Here is a 19799-nt window from a genome sequence, read left to right as displayed (position 1 = left end):
GTCACGTGGCCCTTATGTCTGCTGATATTTGTTTCCTCGACCTAATTCGTATTAATTGTATCGCAAATGGTAATTGTATGATATGGGATTCCACAAGGTCAAGGTAAGAAGGCCTTCAGTCATGGACTGCATTTTTACACAGTTTTTTAGGGTTTTAAGCAAGCTTCCCCCAAACAGTGTAATTCCTTAGTATTACAAAACAATATTTAATATCCTTTTTCTTATCTTTTTAACGCCTGATGAGAGATATGTGGCAACAGAGCTATATTTTCGAGAACCGTATCCCATTTTTTATCCTGCCACAAGAACACAGAGAAGCTCCTAATGAGAACGGCAGGAATTTCAGAAGGTCACGTGTCGGTGCCACAACAGGACAAAATGAGGTCAAGTATTCCATCTTGGACACTCACAGGTAATGATGACTTAATGCACGGTCAAGCTGTTGAGTTCTTGATTTCTATTCACAACACTACAAACAACTTTGCAAATGTGAACAAGTGCAGAGCTACTGGTATGTAGGTGTTTGTTTTACGTCCATCAAATTATACCTGTTTGTTTGACATTTGTGCACAGGACACTGCATTTGACAGGCCTTGTGGTTTTGAAGTGGGTTTCAAGTTGGTATCACAACTCAGTATGTGAGACAGTTTTGACCGAGAAAACTTTCAGCTGGCATTGTTATGAAAAAAGCTAATTGTAGATCGAGTGCAATCAGCTGTTCAGCTGTCGGTCCACATAGAGTTGACCGATGCTTGTTTACCGTAATTAATCAATGAGTCGGTGAATTTGTTATATGTGGTGATGCTCATGCTAATCTTTACATTATACATACCCCCCCTATACATTAGTCTGTCTCACAGCAAAGTTGTGGCACCGAATCGAAACTGTCTGTAGTCTAGAGTAGGCTTACCGTTCACCTGACAGATTTGGTACTATACATTTTTATTGATTGCCCCAAACCCTAGAAGAAAACATTTTGACGACGGATGGATATATTTGGCTTATTTTGTCACCAAAAAGGAAATAGGTACATTTATTGTCATTCAGAATTCAAAAATAAATGGGTGTATTTTACCATTGAAGGTGTTTCATCCCTCGTATGAAGCTGGTTTTATCCTTGCATTACATATTTCTTAAAAATACTTGTAGATTTGCAGGGGGATTCGATATCGTCGACAATTTTTGAGAAGTATTTAGTTTTATCATGTGTATGCAGAACCACTTCAGCTGTAAAGCAGCCATTTTCTGGCAGAGCATTGTTCCTTCTGGCCAGAAAGATAAAAATGTCCTGTAGTGACTGGCACATTTAATGTATATGAAGTTAAAGTAAATAATATACACAAGTGACATATCTTTAAATGTTATCTCAATGTAGTTTATTACTCAGAACACCAATGTAAGTACATTCTTCAATCTAAAGTTACTCATTAGAAATTTTGAATTTACAGAAAGCTGACCAAAAACAGTCAGATAAAATCAAAAGTATGTTCCATGTAAAAAGGATAATAACATTGGTACTTCCTTAACAAATAAAATGATGTTTGATTGCTTGAACTACAATTCCTAACAGAATTTTTCTCAGCTTTAAATATAACCTTACAAGTGCACAGTATATAAAAGTGCTGGTACCTTGTAATTTGTTATGAATAAACAAGTGATCTATTGCCGATAGAGCCCTACTGTACTATGTACAAACTAACTATTTGTGACAAAATGTGTCAATGAAGAGGGTAGATATCTTTGATAGCTAACTTCAGGATGGACTGACAAGAAATTGCAAAAAGTGGTGTAAAATACAATAGAACATTTCATCATAATTTGAACATATCAATTTCAACTCATCCCTAGGAATATGTCCACCAAATAGCAAAACTACTACATGAGACGTTTTCAGATGAGTAGGTTTTTTGAAACAAAAGACATGACCTAAATGATAATGTTGCCTCCAAAATACATAATTGCAGATTTAATCATTATTTAAATCACAATTCATATCACATTATGAACATCCCTATGAAACTGCATAACAAATACCAAAGCTATCAAGCAAGGGTTTTTGAGATAAAAAATTACAAAAAAGGCAAACATCGAATCAAAAATACAACATTGCAGATTACATCATCATTTAAGTATATACAATTAAGATTATCCCTAGAAATATGTAAATCAAATATCAAAGTAATTTGACAAGCATTTTTTTGAGAAAATATTTATTTACCAAAAAGTAACGATTGCCCCAGAATACAAAATTACAGATTTTATCATTATGTAATATATAACATTTATATCATCCCTTTCAACGTGCGTACCAAATATCAACGCTGTCAGACCAGCAGTTTTGCTGTAAACAAATAGACAAAAAATGACAAAAATTGCCTCAAAAATACAAATTTATATTTCTGCTCAAATCAAACAAATCTAAAATAGCTTATCCCTTGGAACTCTTATCTTAAATATCAAAGCTGCCTGACCAGCAGTTTTAAAGACGAGTGCTTTAAATATTTTTTGACCAAAAATATTTCTTTAAAATACAAATTAGCATATTTCATCAGAATATGAAGAAATTCGAATAAGGTAATCCTATAGGGACCCTGTATGCTTAATATTAAAACTGTCGGACTAGCCATTACGGAGATGAAGTTTTTTGTCCAAAATGGCAAAATTAGCCTAAAATTACAAATTTAGTATTTGAACAAATCTGATAATGGTCATCCCTGTTGACTTGCACTCCAAATATTAGTGGAATCAGACAAGGCCGTTTTGTCGACGAAGCTTTGAATGTAAATATTTGACAGCCAATAAAAATCATCATAGGAAACAGATCATGATGATTAAGAAAGTTCCTGTCAAACTCCAGTGGAGAAAGAAGTGTATGTCTTTATAAATACGTTGCTCAAGTTGGTTGACTTATGATATGGCATTCAAAAAGAAACATGATTAAAATGGATTATGTATCTCAATATGAAAAATTGCAGTTTTCCTTACAGTCAAAACCTAAAAATTATTAGATGTCATAAATTTATAGTGCCTTACATAGTTAAAGTACAGGGCAAACTTTGAAAATAAATCAAAACATAGGGAAAGTATCATAACAACTAAACTTTAAAAATATTCACTGCATACATAGAAATGGTTAAATCTTGTTTTCATTGGTCTCATGGAAAACGTAAAGAAGAAAAAAATGTAAAAATCATACAAGATGTACATAATTAGCAAAATAAACAACCATTTTCTAAGACTGAGCAATTGGATCATTACAATGCAAAAGTTACATTTCATTTACTGGAAAATATAATGGTATAATAAATACATGAATCATACTAAAAAGTACTTAGTATGAATAGTGCAATTTCGAGCAGTAATACTTTGTTTCTGTTGGGAGAAACCCAGTCCCTCTGAAATGAAAGAAAATGGTTCCATTCAGCCCAAGATGTCATACAAATGCAATCGGCGGTATTTTTAGTAACATTTTCTCTAAAGCTTTACTTTTCTTCTTATCCATGCTCATAGGAGCTGACAATGGCTATTTACGTCCACATATTCTACCATGTGTCTACATTAGTTTGTTTAATATGATATGTACAGCTTTTTGTGATCATCATTAATGCTAGCCGTTCCACCTGCAAACTGTGATCAAAGTAGACGCTCATCATTTACAGCAGTGTTGAAATTCTGCGAGGAACTTCATATCTTGAGAGACAGTTTGCAAATTGTTGATATCAGAAGTAAATTTTACAAGATGGATTTACTTTTACCTATTGAATAGATAATATACCTCTGATGTTTCTGAATTATTTTCACATATTCAATTGTATATTAATTTAATTAGAAGCAACACCAGATTTAACTAGGTTTAATCACTTACTCAAAACAAAACTTTGATGGTTTTGGTTTTAAACACTGCTATTATGGTGGAGTTGCATTGCTCTATTTATAGCCTACCACTTGAGATGATAATGTTCTATGTGAAGGAAAGTCAATTGACCATATTTTTTTTTGTGCAGGAGATTGCAACCTAACATATTCGCCCTTCAGACTAAAGAAAATATCTCCTTGTGAGGCTGGACCGGCTGTATCACTCAAGGCAAAACGATCAGCCAACAATATCTCTTTCATTAAATCTACATTTGCAAGCACGATGAGCACAACTGTCTGGTATCATTGATGCAAAATGCAGTGTGTCAGTTTTGTTAGTTTCTCTTTCGCATTAACCTTAATATTAACATCTAGTGATAGTTTCTCATTATCAACATATTCAAATGTTGAATGCAAGCTATGTAGATCAAGTAACTTGGAAATTTGATAATGGGTAGCATTCGTGAGGTTTTCGATTGAAACTTTCCGAAGTTTGCAAAAAAAGTTTCACTTCGAATGCCGTCTTCTTTTCCAAATACTGTCTAAATTTTCCAACATTGCCTGTAATATTTATTTTGCGGTCTTGCCATGGGTCAAGACAATCTTCGACAAATTTCACATCAACAGCCTTAAGTAGCTTTTTGGTACTTAGACAACTGAACACATCTCGCATAAATTCTATATTTCCAAGCGGCAATTCTCTAATTCTAACTTATCGGCATATACGCGTGACGAAGCTTTAACAATATCGTCTGTAGTTACACCATGGTCACATGTTACAATTACTGATAACCGTCTGATGTCAATATATTCAAGCTTATGCAGCATATCAGTTTTGTCACCCTTTATATCAATGAAATCGGATTCAATCTTAACATCCAATGATTCTCTCTCATTGTCAAAAGATACAACTGATGAAAGCAAGTCACGAAGATCAACTAGATTGAAATACATGTTATTTATGTTATTTTGTAATATGTCGCAAACTTTCCTATTTTACCTGTGATTTTCATTTCACCTCTTTGAAGAGAGTGATTATAACATGTCAAAATCTACGGCTGTTAGTAGTCTGTTAATACTAGGACATTTAGCACATCTCGAATAAATTCTATATTTCTGAAAGGTAAACGTTTGATTTCTAACTTAGCAGATACTCCTGACAAAGATTTAATAATGGTTTTAACATGAAAACTCATGTCTTTTGTATTTATGTCATAGTCATCTGTTATATTTAATGATGAATGTCCGATGTAAACTGATTCACGTCTATGCAGGGCATCGGTTATGTTGGATATTAGTTTTTTCCGTTACATCATAATTAATATCAACATTCAGTAATATTCTCTCAATATCTAGAGATGCAAATGATGAAAGCAAGATTTGCAGATCCACTTATTAAAATTCATAGTATTTATTTAAAAAAATATTCAAAAATATTCATTAATAAAAAATATTCATCTTTTTAACCTGTGCTGCAGTTTTTAATTAATGCTTCACGAATTCCAAGAGAATCTGCCCAAATTTAACATTTATAGAGTTTAATTGCTTATTGCCACTGACACAGATTAGTACATTTTCCATGAATCTCAAATTTCCAGAGTGAATTTTAATGTAAAGAATATCGATGGATACCCATGAGAATTCTTTTACAATTTATGTGATGTATCGTTCTTTGCAAATGTAAGAGGATTTTATACATTTTTGAATTTGTAGGTTAAAATTGTGAACTATCACTTGTTTCAAGTCCGGACGAGAACCTCAATGAGTTTTGCTTATGCATACAAAATCCTATTTACCTTCGCAATTATTAGGGGCCCAAGCCTACCGGCTTGGACCCCTATTGGTTTTACTGGAGTTCAATATTTAAGGGACAAAGCCCTATGGGGCTTGTCGCCTGTTGTATTTACTCAGGATCACTTCTTCTTCTTCTTTTCTTCTTCTTCTTCTTTTATAAATTCTTTGTAAAGCTAGATCTCCAAAACCGTTGCGCGCAGACTTTTTAAACTTGCAGGGCTTATTAGGCATACTGAGTACTGGTGCACAAGACCCTTCATATTCTGAATGGTCACATGACCTGACTGTTATTAATTATTAAAAATTTTAATTAAATCTTATTGGCATAAAATTGAAGAATCGAACATCTGAATAGAAACTTTTTAGATCATACTACCTAGATGCTACATACCAAATTTCAAGAATTTTCACTGCATGAAAACCCAATAATTCAGATAAATTCACATTAATGAGTTGCCTGTATTATAGTATAATACCTGAATCCACATGAATACAGGCTGGCTGAATACGAAAAATGGATTCTTGACTGTATTCATCTGTATATGCACTCTTCAGCTAAAATACAGGCAATAATCCATGTTAATACAGTAAGTATTATAGGGTTTTTATGCAGTGTTTCATATAGCTGTTTTTGAGAAGATTTTTAAAGTATTATTTTCTGATTTTTCAATGACTTTGACCTTCCCTATGCCTCTACAGCTAAGCTATACTAATTGCTTATTCTGGCGTACGTAAGAATTCAATTGGGCCAGTGACTACTGAACAATAACAAACAGGGGACCAAACCGCACATCAAAATTTTGAGGATGAACTTGACCTATGACCCTAGCATGTTTCTATACCTAATTGATAATGCACATATCTAATTCCAGCCTTCAAACTAGAGCTTGAGTTCTGATTTTTGGTACACAGGGACAAGTATCAGTGTTGAGGTTTTTTAACAAAATGTCGCATGACCAGCACATCCTCCAGCTCATTAATTATGCACATATGTAATTTTGGGCTAGTCAATAGAGCTAGAGGTCTGATTTTTGGTATATAACGATATGAATGGGATACAATTTTTTGACAGAATTTCACACGACCTAGATGACTTAGATACAATTTTGTTGACTAAATGTCACGTGACCTCGATGACCCAATGACGTCAAGTATACATGTTTGTCCATAACTCAGTTACCACAGGTGCTACATCCTTCATATTTCGTATGATGGGAGACCTTATGATGCCACATGCTGTACCTCATTAATTATGCACATATCTTATTTTAAGCAGGCCAAATGAGCAAGAGGTAATATTTTTGGTATATAACAATATGAATGGAATGCAATTTTTTGACAGAATTTCACATGACCTAGATGACCTTTGACCTCAAATATACGTATTTGTCCATAACTCAATAACCACTAGTGCTACATCGTTCATATTTGGTATGATGGGAGACCTAATGACGCCACATCCTGCAATTCATTACTTATGCACATAACTAATTCTGGGCAAGCCAATAGAGCTAGAGGTCTGATTTTTGGTATATGGGCACAACTATAGGATGCAATGTGACACACATGCATAACTATTTGATACAGAGCGATACTGTCTCGCCATGGCAACTCGTGCCCTCATGTAAAGGTCAGTATAATCTTGTTGATAGCGACGAGGGAAGATTTTCAAAAGATTTGTCACAGGTCTTTCTTAGGTCAATGATTCTCCGCCCGGACTCCTTCATACAAGAAGCCGTTTGTTAATACCTCTGACATCCAGTTGATTGTAGATATGATAAGAAGGCCTGGCTATCAAAATACCGAAAGCTATCAAACTAGGATACATTTCACATTAGGCAAGTACACAAACTCAGAACCCTTAATAACGTGACATATCATAGCGTCTAATATCAAAACAAGGTTTTGAAGAAATTCTTAAGCTGCTAACCTTATCTGTGTAAAATACCCTGCCTATGGAGCTTGCACGAGGTTAAAACTTTATATGACATTTTATGTTCAGCCATGTATGTGTCAGTATACTTGAATTATCTCCACGTTTTGATACGGACCATAAAGTGTTGCACTAAATGTTTAGTATTGTCTGGCTGCAGCCCCCGGACCACTGCAGTCAGGTTCTCGCCAGAAAAAACTGAAAAAATATCAGCTAATTTACATAAAAATTGGATCATTATGTTGTAAGTTAGTCACAAATTTTGGAGGGGAGGGCTTGGCTGGTGTTTTTGGAGGGACAGTCGCAATTTATCATGCAAGAATATTTAAAGATGTACGGTAATTCACACATTTGAGGAAGAGTCACCATATTTTGTGCAACTATCAGAAGGCAAGTTGTGGCTGATAAAGTGCTACATACAAAAGTGTCAAACCATAATACATGGAGTCTATCAGGCAAATTATTGACAATTTTCCAACAAAACATGCTACAGCTGTATGTTTTATATGCTTCATAATGTCTTTAAATGTACTTTGCTTGAATTGGAAGTAAAATGTGCTTTTGTGTACAAGGAATAGATTTTCGAATATCGTCTAAAATGTTGGTTCACTATACATAGTAGTCTATGATGAAACTATGAATAATATTTTTAATACAAAACAAGGTAAAATTTGTGCATTTATGTATGCTAGGATTATTGATATTAATGTTCTTGATTAAACTAGAGTGGTTACAAGTCCATGTGTGTGCCAGAAAATGTTGATTTCGGAATTTCACCGAAATTGCGATTCACTATACATGGCAGTCTATGATGAAACTATGAATATTTTTCCCAATACAATAGAAGGTAAATCTGTGCATTTATGTATGCTTGGGTTTTTGATATTAATGTTCTTGATTAGCCGTAAGTGGTTACAAGTCATTGGTTGTGCAAAATTGTGATTTTGGAATTTTACAGAAGTGTCGATTCACTAGACATGGAAGTCTGTTATGAAAGTGTGAATAATTTTTTCCAATACAAAATTAGGTAAGTCTGAGCACCTATCTATGTTTTATTATTGATATTAATGTTTGTGGTTACAGTAGAGTGGTATAAGTCCATGGTTGTGCAAAAAATTTGTTTTTGAAATTTCACGGAAATGTTGATTCACTGTACATGGTAGTGTATGAGAGAACTTTTAACAATGTTTTTCCAATATAACAATAGCAATATTTTTACATTTATGTACATTTGATAATTGATGTACACTTTTCAACCTGTTGCATATGATTTTGTCTCTTGTCTTGCATTACTTTTAACTGTTCAAGGTGTTGAATGTAGGAGACCACTGAATCTAAAGATACCAATTCAAGTGTTCATCTATCACCATGCATGGCTGAACATTAAGGTATAGACACATGTTTAATGCATTTTTACAGGGATTTTGGTTTTATTTCAAAATTGGAGTCCTTACCATACGAACTTTACATGTGGAAAAATGTCGAGCCAATATTGTATTAAGAAATGCTTAAAATACTAATAAAAATAGACTTTTTGCAAACTACGCTTGCTGTTATATTCGGTTGTCTTAACTGTGTACGGATTAGTTACGATAGCGACGCAAGGTCAACAGATTATGTTAATTTTTCTGATCTTGTAAGGCGTGCATGCGCATACTTTCCACTATTCTGTGTGCTTGACGTTCAATAATAATGGCTGCCGTAGTGACAAGCGGAAGGCAGAGACGCGTAAAATGTAAGCACGGTCGTAAAAGGTGAGTAAGTAAGATCATGGACCAGGCTACCAGAACAAAACTCAGATTGTCTGACTTAGGGTCGTACTAAAGCAACGTGGCAGAAGATGAGATGTCGGACACGCGTCTTTCTTCCGACGAGGAAGCTGGTTGATAATTAGATTCTCTCCACCGAAGTAAGTTCTCCAACGTGAAAGTCAGCGACAGAGGCGAGAAGTGACCAAATTTGTGAATGAAACTGGTGGACGTGTCAAGCGATGCGTATGCATAAATTTTCATCTTTGAGGGGAAGTTCAACAGGCCCACGGGCCGAATGACGAACTTTAATAGTCACCGCCATGGTTTCCGTGACGGCGCGATGTCAAAATGCAGTCTACTGAGACTCGCAAACGTAAAATATAGCAATTCGCCTCTGACGGGCGTAAAAGATACTTCTAAACTGAAGAGAAACGGATTGATAGATCTTGACAACCGTTTACATTTACGGTAACAAGCTTGGACTCTTATTTGAGAAAAAACAGATTAGCCGTAGCAGTGTTTGTTATGTAAATAACCACCCTCATTACTTGTACATCTCAACAGTTTGTGTCAATTTCTCCCGATTTTCTCGCCATTTATGACCTTCCGAAGGGTATTTGATGTAAAATACAAAATATCTAGTCTCCTGCTTGATGTAAGTCCGTGAATATGAATAAAAATCGCCCGGAAATTCATATCAACGATCGATTTTTAGTCCTTTGGGCCTTTGGCCCAAAGTACTAATGTGATGACGCGGCCTCTGTTGTCGCATACAGTGGGCCGTATGCTGTGGACGCAGGTATCTCAGAAACGCTTTAGTAACTTTTTCTGAAATTTGGTCTAGTGGTCACTTGGGCATGTATCTCAAACGGTCTTTTTTCTTTTTTTGATTGAATCATTTTAAAGTCACTTTTTTAGCTTTTTTGTGAAAACCACTATTTTCAATTTTTCCTCAAAACCACTGATTTGATTATTGTGATATTTGGCATGGGTGTTCGTATAGTTGAAATGCCGTCAGAAATGTTCAAAATTTGGTGATATATGCCTTGTATTATTTTTAAACAATATTTTTATCCATTTTTATTTTATATTTACTTGATTTTTATTCACTTTCGCTAAAGCTACCGTTTGCGCATGCGCACAACTGTAGGACAAAATCTGAGTTGAAGAATCGAAACGGATGCCATCTTGTTTCTCGGTCTGGGCATATTTTTATGTTTATTAACGTTTCACTGTGTATTTCAATATGATCTATAGTTATGAAGTTGACAGTGATGCACTTTTACGGCTGTCGTGTACTTTTTGGTACGAAATGCGCCTTTGATCGCTGAAGAATGATGGCCCCGTAGACGATAAACACCGGTACCGGCAGGCATATCAGTTCTGCTGAGGAAGTAATCCAATGGCCCGTATAGGTCAGGGGCTCACATAGGGAGAACCACTTGATTCCTGGGGGGTATGGAGGATTTTGAGAAAAAATTGTCACCAGGTGAAATAAAAGAAAAAAATTAAGCCTGTAATGCCTTGAGAAAAAAATTCTCATAACAGACAGAAATAAAAAAGGAATTGTCACTATGCACTTTAAATGAGCAAAATTTCGGAAACTTCATTCTCATGTATTCTTTGCTGGCATGCTGCCATAGGCAGCGCAAATGTTTTACCACAAGCAATTCTTATGTGTTTTTTTTCCAAGGACTTATGATATAAGCATTCACTACTTTACACCTCAGTGCACTCGATGTTTTCCTTCCTTTTTCTGACCCAAGAAATCATATTTCAGGATTTCTGTTGCAATATCTCAATGGCATATGCAATATCTAGATGTGAATATTTGACTTCTGTAAATTGTAAAATTTAAAACACAAGACGGGAGTCAATAAACTAGTGTTAAAACCAAAATATTATTCTCTCAATATAATATGTTAAAAAGATTACAAGTTGTCAATGAAAAATTGAGGAACAACAAATATAAGGAAATACGATATGTGAGCCTAGTTTCTCTGACCACAAAAGATAACATCTCCCCTGAGAACTTAAAAGGAATTGACTGTTTAAAGAAAAGCAGGTATAGTACTGATCACAGTTGATTTGCCAAAAAGTGTTCTATAATTTAAAGTTGTATATATACTAGACTTTCCATTTTGTTTTCATTTGTTGGAATGTAAAATGAATACATAAAACCATCCTGTGATATGTGAAACACTGGCTTAAATTTGAAAAATTGCACTGCTACTCCATTTGAAAAAAAAAAATTGATGCAGGTCTGACAGTAGAAATAAAAAAATGTTGTCTCTCTCTGACAAAAACAAGTTCCCATACCCGTACCCACTTCCTACATACCCCCGAAATCAAATGGGTCTCCCCTTAATATGCGCATGCGCTCATAACAAGTTAGCGTTGTTTTGCAAGGACTTTGAAAAATCAAACCGACGCCATCTTGTTTCTCGGTCTGGTGCGAATTTTGACGTTTTGAAGTTTTTAGCGTGTATTTGATGATGTTTTGTAAATATGAAGTTCACAGTGATGGTACTTTTGTTGCTGTCATGTATTTTTTGGCACGAAACGCTCCTTCGATAGACTGAAGAATGATGGCCTCCGTACTCGGTACTCACCCGGTACCGGCGAAGCCATTGCATTAGGCCAGGCTTTAGGCTAGCGAGGCAATCCCGCTGGGTGAGAGCGAGGGAACGCTCTCTCCTTCTACGTCCATGTCATAACAAACTAGCGTCGTTTTATGTTGATGTACTGTCCTTTCGACACAGCGATAACTTTTAGTTTTCTGTTGCTTATTTTGGGTAATTTCGTCAGTTGTGCATTGATTTTGACATCATTGTTGACTTCGATCGCTAAAGACAGTGTGTGCTTATGTTGACCGATTTACTAAGGAAGTACGCGCACTTCAGAATCACGGCATAATCCGACATGGCAATTTGGCAGGATCATCAGATCATACATGATCCGAGATTGCACTTTAGCACGGTCACGATAACTAATATTGTTTGTTTCACTGTTGTTTAATAACCTATATTTCCACTAAAAGACCATTAGAATTTCCTCCTGGCTACTTGAAATCGTGCACTGGCATGCATGTAGTTGTCAACATCACTATGCTTGAATGTAGTAGACTCTTACTATGAATCGACTGTTACTGCATATTGCGTATGTGTGCAAGTCACTCCGTATCATATAAAAAAATGTAGCATTGCAACGTTTGAGCTGCCAGAAGCCTTTACAAGAAAGTTATCTTACATGTAAAACTCAGTTCTACTGTGAACAAAATGCAAGGTATGTTGTTTAACTATCGTGAATAGCATAATATTTTGTACCGACAAACTGTGGTCAGGATGATACAGTCCAATTTTAATATTTGTCTCTTGGCACACACCAGATACTCATGACTGTAAAACAACATTTCCATATAATTGTATATTCGTTTTTAGCTCATATTTGGTTTTATATATAAATACCAAAAAGAGCTTATATGATGAGTCTAAGTGGCGTCTGTATATTTGTGGGTATGTGCGGATGTATGTCCGTCACACACAAAGGCTCCCATACCGCCAAAGCTACTGTCTCAGTATTTGGTGTACAGGTAGATGTAGGGGTTGAGATGTGAATTTGTTCAAATGAACACATCAGTGTCAAAAATGTGCAAATGAGGTAAGAAAAAGCGAAATTCTGAAACAGGCTTGAAACAGGCTTACTCCCCTGACTTGAGTCATTTCCTGTCATTGTTTATGAACTGTTACATATTAACAGACCTGCTCAAACCATAGACAGTAGAGGGGAGGAAGACCGTCAGTAGAGAGGAGGAAGACCGTCTATGGTCAAACTAAGGGGGGCTAGCTGCCTTTCTGCTATGCATGTTGCTAAAGTTCTACAGTACCTAAAGTTTCAGACCTTAATTACTTTTGTCATTCTTGTTTTTCTGGTTTAAATATTTCTTGTTGTTTTTCTGGTTGTACTGTGCAGAAATCATTGTCATAACATCAACGTAGAATTTTCCTACACTGAACAGATAGAAACAACATTTATTGTTGATCTTTGGTACCCATACTGGTATGTACCAATTCTGATCAAATTTGAGTGACTCCGTATAATTGCGGTATTTTTATATTTAGTTTGCTTTTCACCATATTGTATGTCCTTCCCTGCACTACGTAATTCAAAATTAATATTGTTTTTTTGCCTATACATACTTAAGGGGTAAGCTTATTTAGTCTCATACATTAAAGATGCACTGTTGACCTGCAGAGTCCAAACTTTTTATCATTGTATTGTAGATAGGTGTACACTCCAAATACTAAGTACAAGTGTGGTGAGTGTAACACGCAAATGTGTTTTAGTCAATGGCCCAAATTTATTTTCCATTGATGTACAATAAATACATGTATAATCATGCCAACAATCCAGTTTAAGTAATTTGATTTATAGATTAGCCATTGTCCATTATATTACAATAATTTGTGGCTAAATTTTCTCCCCTTCTGTATTATATAAGTTCACCGTTTCCTGTTTTAGATATTGTTGATCCTATTGAGTCCCATCTCTATTCTTAATTCACTTTCACACATATCAAGGCTGTTGATACTTATAATCCACACTTGAACTTATGCTGGAGCATTAACCAACCAGTTCAAAAAACTTACATTTATATCCAAACAATTTGACTTTTTGCCAAATTTCACATTTTATGGCAAATAATAAACAGTAAGGAGGTACAAAGGACGTCGGTGCCCCCGTGCCCCATGTTGTACGTATACGGGTGTTTACACAAATCGTTGATTATCTCTCTTCCGATTTTGGCCCGACAAGCGTAACTTCAAAAGAAATTAGGTTGGAGTAGGGTGAACAGATCGGTCTGATTTTTCACCAGGTCACAGTAGCAATACATATCTGTATTACGGTATCTCAGATTTTCGGTAAAATTGATAGAACAAGAGAAATTCTTGCTGAAGTGAACGAAACCCGGTAATTTATTCAAAAACCCTGAGTTGTTACTTTCACACCTTATTGTGCTAAAGCAAAAGGGAATAGAAAAAATCTGGGACATCGTTTTTTCCCCAGACTACTCAATTGTTGATTTCTGTACAGAGATCTCAAGTCGCCATAGTCCTGTAACACCTAATTTTTTAGGTAAAAAAACTCAAAAACGCTTATTTTTGAGAGAAATAGTCACGGACACAGTGATTTCAGAAAATAAACATATTTTTCATAATGTTGAGATATAGTGCTAACAGAAAATATAAATTGTGTGGGGTCCAAAAGTGAAATTTATTGAGAAAAAGTGAGTTTAAAATAAGTATCCTCTAACGTGTGTCTATACCTTAAATGTCATATAAATCTTTAACCTCATGCAATCTCTTCAAATAAATCGTACAAAGATAAGGGTAGCAGCTTTAGCACTTAATTAAAACATTGTTTGGATGTTAGCCGCTATGAGATGTCACAAGAAACAGGTTTCTTACATCAGGTAATTTCATCATGTGAAATGTAACGTTGTTTGGTAGCTATCGATCTTTTGTTTTGCAGGTATTCTTTTCTAGACTATATCAACTAGAAATTTCAAAAAATGGATTTCAAAATGAGGTTGTTTACGGCGGAAATTCACTTACCAATCAAAGAATCCAGAAATATACCGGAGGGTCTCCGTCGCTATATCGTAAGCAAGGCAAGGTGAAACCACAGACAAGGAAAAAAAACGATGAGAGAAAGTTGTCTCCGATTACAGTCAGTGCATCAGAATTGGGTGGCCGAAATGTTAGATCAACGGAGAGACCACGGTCATCGTGATTGTCAGCAGTAGCTGACCTAGGACCGAGACTTTGAATAGCTCCTCACAATTTCCGTAGACAATTTGGGTCAAGGTCGATGACAGCAAGCTGTCGTTGTTGGCCCGTTTACGGCTTGTTTGAGTAGCCTTTCACGCTGGCATCGTTTATATGGCCACTGACATACATAATATGCCATGTGTCAAACCCAGTATTGTCTTGGAGTTTGCAAGCGTACTAAGTTCTGTTTCACCTATACGGCAATGAAGCAAACCATGTTGTAAACAATTGTAGTAGTACGACCAGCGTATCGGATGGGGACTGCATGCTAAGCGCGAGCCAGACAGAGAAGACACAGTACATGTGGGAGGACTCAAAAAATGTGATAAATCGTACAGTAAGACATTATTTTCAATATTGTGTACCATTATCAACATTTATAGTTTTGTGTATTAAACGGTTTATCAAATAGTTTCCCTCATTTTAAATGCGTTGCTTGCTGTGGGGCCGCAATGCTGAATAATGGATGCATTATCAGTAATAATGTGTGTTATGGAAGTTGTATGTTGTATGTCGCCCTCTAGAGTCAACATGAGAAGTCGGAGAAGTTGAATAAAACATGTCAAGTTAGTGTTAACGTACTGATCATCGTCTGCTCTGATTTCCTGTCCCTTGCCCATAAAGAACCCATAAAATAGTGTCAGGAGTCGGTGTCTTCTGGCTGAAGTAGTCTGAATCACAGTGGAAAGCCTGGATTGCAACATAAATGCTGGAAGTAGACTTCTCAGACGAAAATCGGGCAAGTGACTGTGCTGTTTGCTGATGGATGACGTCACATGCGTTCTAGAACTTTCATATGAGCACTATGAAAGCAGACTACTGCAGTTTTGTTTGGAGTAGCCAGCCTTCAAACGATGCACAAGCGGCAGAGAATACTAGCAAAGCATGGTAAGAAGCCCTAGGAAACTAATAAAGCAGTAGTTACACAAAAAACATCTTTCAAGTACAGCCAGCTCGAACCAGACAGACAAATATGGCCGCTAGTAACTTGATCACGTGTATGATACCACTACCGGACCCGATGAACTGCAACAGAAATGTGTCGGGCAACTGGCAGACATTTCAAGAGTCGTTTGAAGACTATGAAAAAGCTACAGAACTAAAAAAAAAGATAATACTATTCAAGTTGCCACTTTGAAAAGCCTTATGGAAAATGAATGTAAGAAAGTGCTGAAAATACTGCAATTTATCTGATAAATCAACAGAACAATACCAAAAATACAGAAACATGTACTTACTGTCGGCAATAATGGTGGTTTGTCGAACCATGTCTGGAGAAAGCGCCAGGTTGAACTTGTTGCTCCAGCCAGGAAACGTTACATAAATCTCTTCATTTGTTAGGTCTAAAACTCGAGCCACCTGCCATCGATAAGCATGGTCGATTGCCTCGATCATTTCCCCTCGTTTATATGTGAAAGTGGCCATACTGGTATAGTTGACGAAAACACTAGCAATACATGAGTTGTAAGGGAGACTAAACAATATTTCGCGAAGAGTATCAGTGAGTGTGCCTTCTGTTAAGACACAGGTGGTAACTGGCTGCTCATGCCGTTGTATTGGAAGCTGAATTACAAGTGGTCAAAGGTCAAATATGTATAACAATGCGCAGTGAAGAGGTCGGTCACCAGAATGTGAAGATTATCATACATCAAAATTATCATCATGGTATATTCCCTATAATTGCCATTGATTAATAATACACAAACATTTTAAGAAAGATGACATTTTTATATCATGTAGGCCGATTTTCTGTCCGACCCAGGGTATATAGTTCTATGTGCAAGCTTTTGCATTGTTCAAACAATCCTAGCTATCGTTTCAACCTTCTCATCAGGGGTTGCAAAAGCTAAACTGAATTTCGTCAAATATTCTGTGAACATCAAACATACTTATTTCCTTGTCATATTTCTTTCAATGGGCCTGAGAAATCTGCCCCGACACATTGCATAACTGAGGAAACTGGGATGGGGAGTAAAGGAGCTTTACCTGTCAAACCTCGCCTGCGCGAATGACAGTGTACACATGAATTTACATAATCATTAACATTCTTTATCATGTTTTTCCAGAAATATCGCAACCTGATGGTCTCCAGAGTGCGATTCACGCCTTGATGACCAGCTGTAATGTCATCATGCATTCTCTGATGTATATAAAGTCGCAATGAGTTTGGAACCACTAATTGTCTAACACATTTTTCTTTCTTTGCAGCCTTGCACATCACATTCAAGAAATGATATAATACACCATCTATAACTGCATAAATATCACTATCACATACCATATATTGCGCTAGTTTATCTTCATTCGGTAACTCGCCTTTTTCGATAAAATTAAAGCAAAATACTAATTGTGGATCTTTCCTCTGTAAACGCGTAATTCTTTTCAATACTTCATCTCCTTCCATAATTTCATCAGTACTACTCGTGTTTCCTTCAATGCATCCACTAGATCGCGATTCAATTTCTGTCTTTGTTTCATCATCCGTGTCATATAATTGCCGTATATCCGTTACAACATCATTGTCTAAAGGGATTTAGATGTTATTTACTGAAGTTACTGACTGACCACTTTGAATTTCCGGGGACATATTATCATCATCTTTTGCTTTGGCCACGTCCGAATCATTACATGTCTCGCATTTATTATCAGCAATGAAATCTCGACTGCTGAAATCAAAACTATTATCACAAACATCTGAATATTTTCTATGAGACAAACCGTCAGAATGTGCGATAGATGTTCCTGGTCTATAATCAATTTCAAAACCGTACCCCTGTACTTTAAGTATCCGGCGATCGATCCTACCGGAAGGTTTCTTAGTTCTAAATATGGAAGATTTGCATGATGTGTGATTATCTGAAATTTAGTTGAACGTAAGTAGGGATTGCATTAGGTAAGGCCATGAATGACTGCGATAGCTTCACATTCTGTCGTGGTATAGCATTGTTGCGCCCCTGTTGCGCGCACTCGGAGAACATCCTCCATAAACAATTGGTCGTTCAACACCATCTTGTTCCTGTGTCAACACAAAACCAACACTGTGGGCGGATGCATCTGTGTACAATTTAAAAGGTTCGCCAAATATAAAAACCAACACATCCTAAAATGCGCGAACTTCTGAAATATTCCTGGGGACGGGTAAATCTTGAACCGTACTCACCTTTTGCGAATCGACTGAAATTCCATTTCAATTAACGACATGGCCAAGAAATCTCACTTGTTCTTACCGAAAGAACACTTTGAGGATGAAGTTTCGACCCAGCCTCACAAAGGAAAGACAAAACCACGTCGACATGTTGTAAGTGTTTGTCAAACGTTCTTGAGAAGACAATCAAATCACTAATATACACTAACACATAATGCCATAACATATTCCTGAAAATAAACTGCATAGTACGTTTGAAAGAATTAGCTGAATTTCTCATACCTTGTGGAAGTCGATCAAATTCATACAAACCATCATAACAAACAAAGGCCGTTTTGTGGTTGTCCCTTTCGTCAGTGGCGATTTGCCAAAACCGGACATCATATCTAAAGTCGCAAAGTACTTGGTATTCTGATCACCGATCATTTCAAGAGATTCTGTCAGGTTAGGTATAGGTAATACATTTGGCTTTGTAAGGGCATTGACCTTCTTGTTATCAATACTAAACCTAAATTCCTCTGAGGGCTTGGCCACAAGAACGACCAGACTTGAGAATTGGGACGTACGTGGGGAAATAATACCCTGGGCAAGTACATTATCAATCTCTCTCTCTATGATTTTGCATTCTGGACTAACCCTGCATGGCGGCATTTTAACAGGTTGAGCATCTGGAACTAACTCAATTCTATATTTTATCACATCAAATTAACAAAATTTGTTATCATCATCAACAAATGCATGACGATTTTTCCATAACACTTCTTGTAAACATTTTGTTTGTTGATCACTTAGAAATGAATCACTAAAATCAAAATTACTTAAGAACTGTTGTCGGACACGTTCATGTATTGAATCATTTTAATTTTATCGATTTCAACATCCAAATTATGAATTGTGGCACCCCCGGGAAGTAGACGAAAAATCCCCAATTTGGTCCCTTTTCTTATGTAAACATCCCCTTCATTTGCATTCACCAACCTTATCGGAACTTTGCCCCTATCTGTCATAGACAACACACCTGCTGTCCCGACTCCCACGTGGCTTAAAGTTTTGGTGTTTTCTGTATGTCCGAGAATTCAATCGTGCATACGACCATTAAACTTGCCAAAAATTTCGCATTCTGAACGAGATGGAATGGTAAAGCCCACAGTAGCCTTGACAAGTAGTGAGGAGCGAAGTTTCAATTTCTTACTGGCAACATCAATTTTAGCTCTATACTTCGACAAAAAATCAACGCCAATTACTAATTTCTGCTTTAAATTTTCAACTAAATGGACTGACATCAATACTTTCTTACCAGCAATATTAACATGTAGATTTATGACACATTTAATTTGAATTTGACGATCATCAGCTAATTTGATTGCATTATAATTGATTTATGAATTCTAAAATTACTTTACTTTGGAATTTCGGACAACAAACTCATTGGAGCAACTGTGATGGCAGTTCCTGTATCAATTAGTGCTGAATTACTACGATTCATTATC

General features: G+C 36.1%; 1 protein-coding gene across 1 annotated transcript in view; it reads left to right on the top strand.

Moving 5' to 3' along the window:
* LOC139115819 (nucleoporin Nup37-like) overlaps nucleotides 1-19799 on the top strand; it is a 600123-nt gene that overhangs the window by 334320 nt on the left and 246004 nt on the right. The gene's annotated exons all lie outside the window — the stretch shown is intronic.

The sequence above is a fragment of the Ptychodera flava genome, chromosome 2 (genome assembly GCF_041260155.1).
Source record: "Ptychodera flava strain L36383 chromosome 2, AS_Pfla_20210202, whole genome shotgun sequence".
In the NCBI taxonomy this organism is placed as follows: Eukaryota; Metazoa; Hemichordata; class Enteropneusta; family Ptychoderidae; genus Ptychodera; species Ptychodera flava.
Note: the sequence above shows the minus strand (reverse complement) of the source record. Positions and strands in the feature narration are given on the sequence as shown.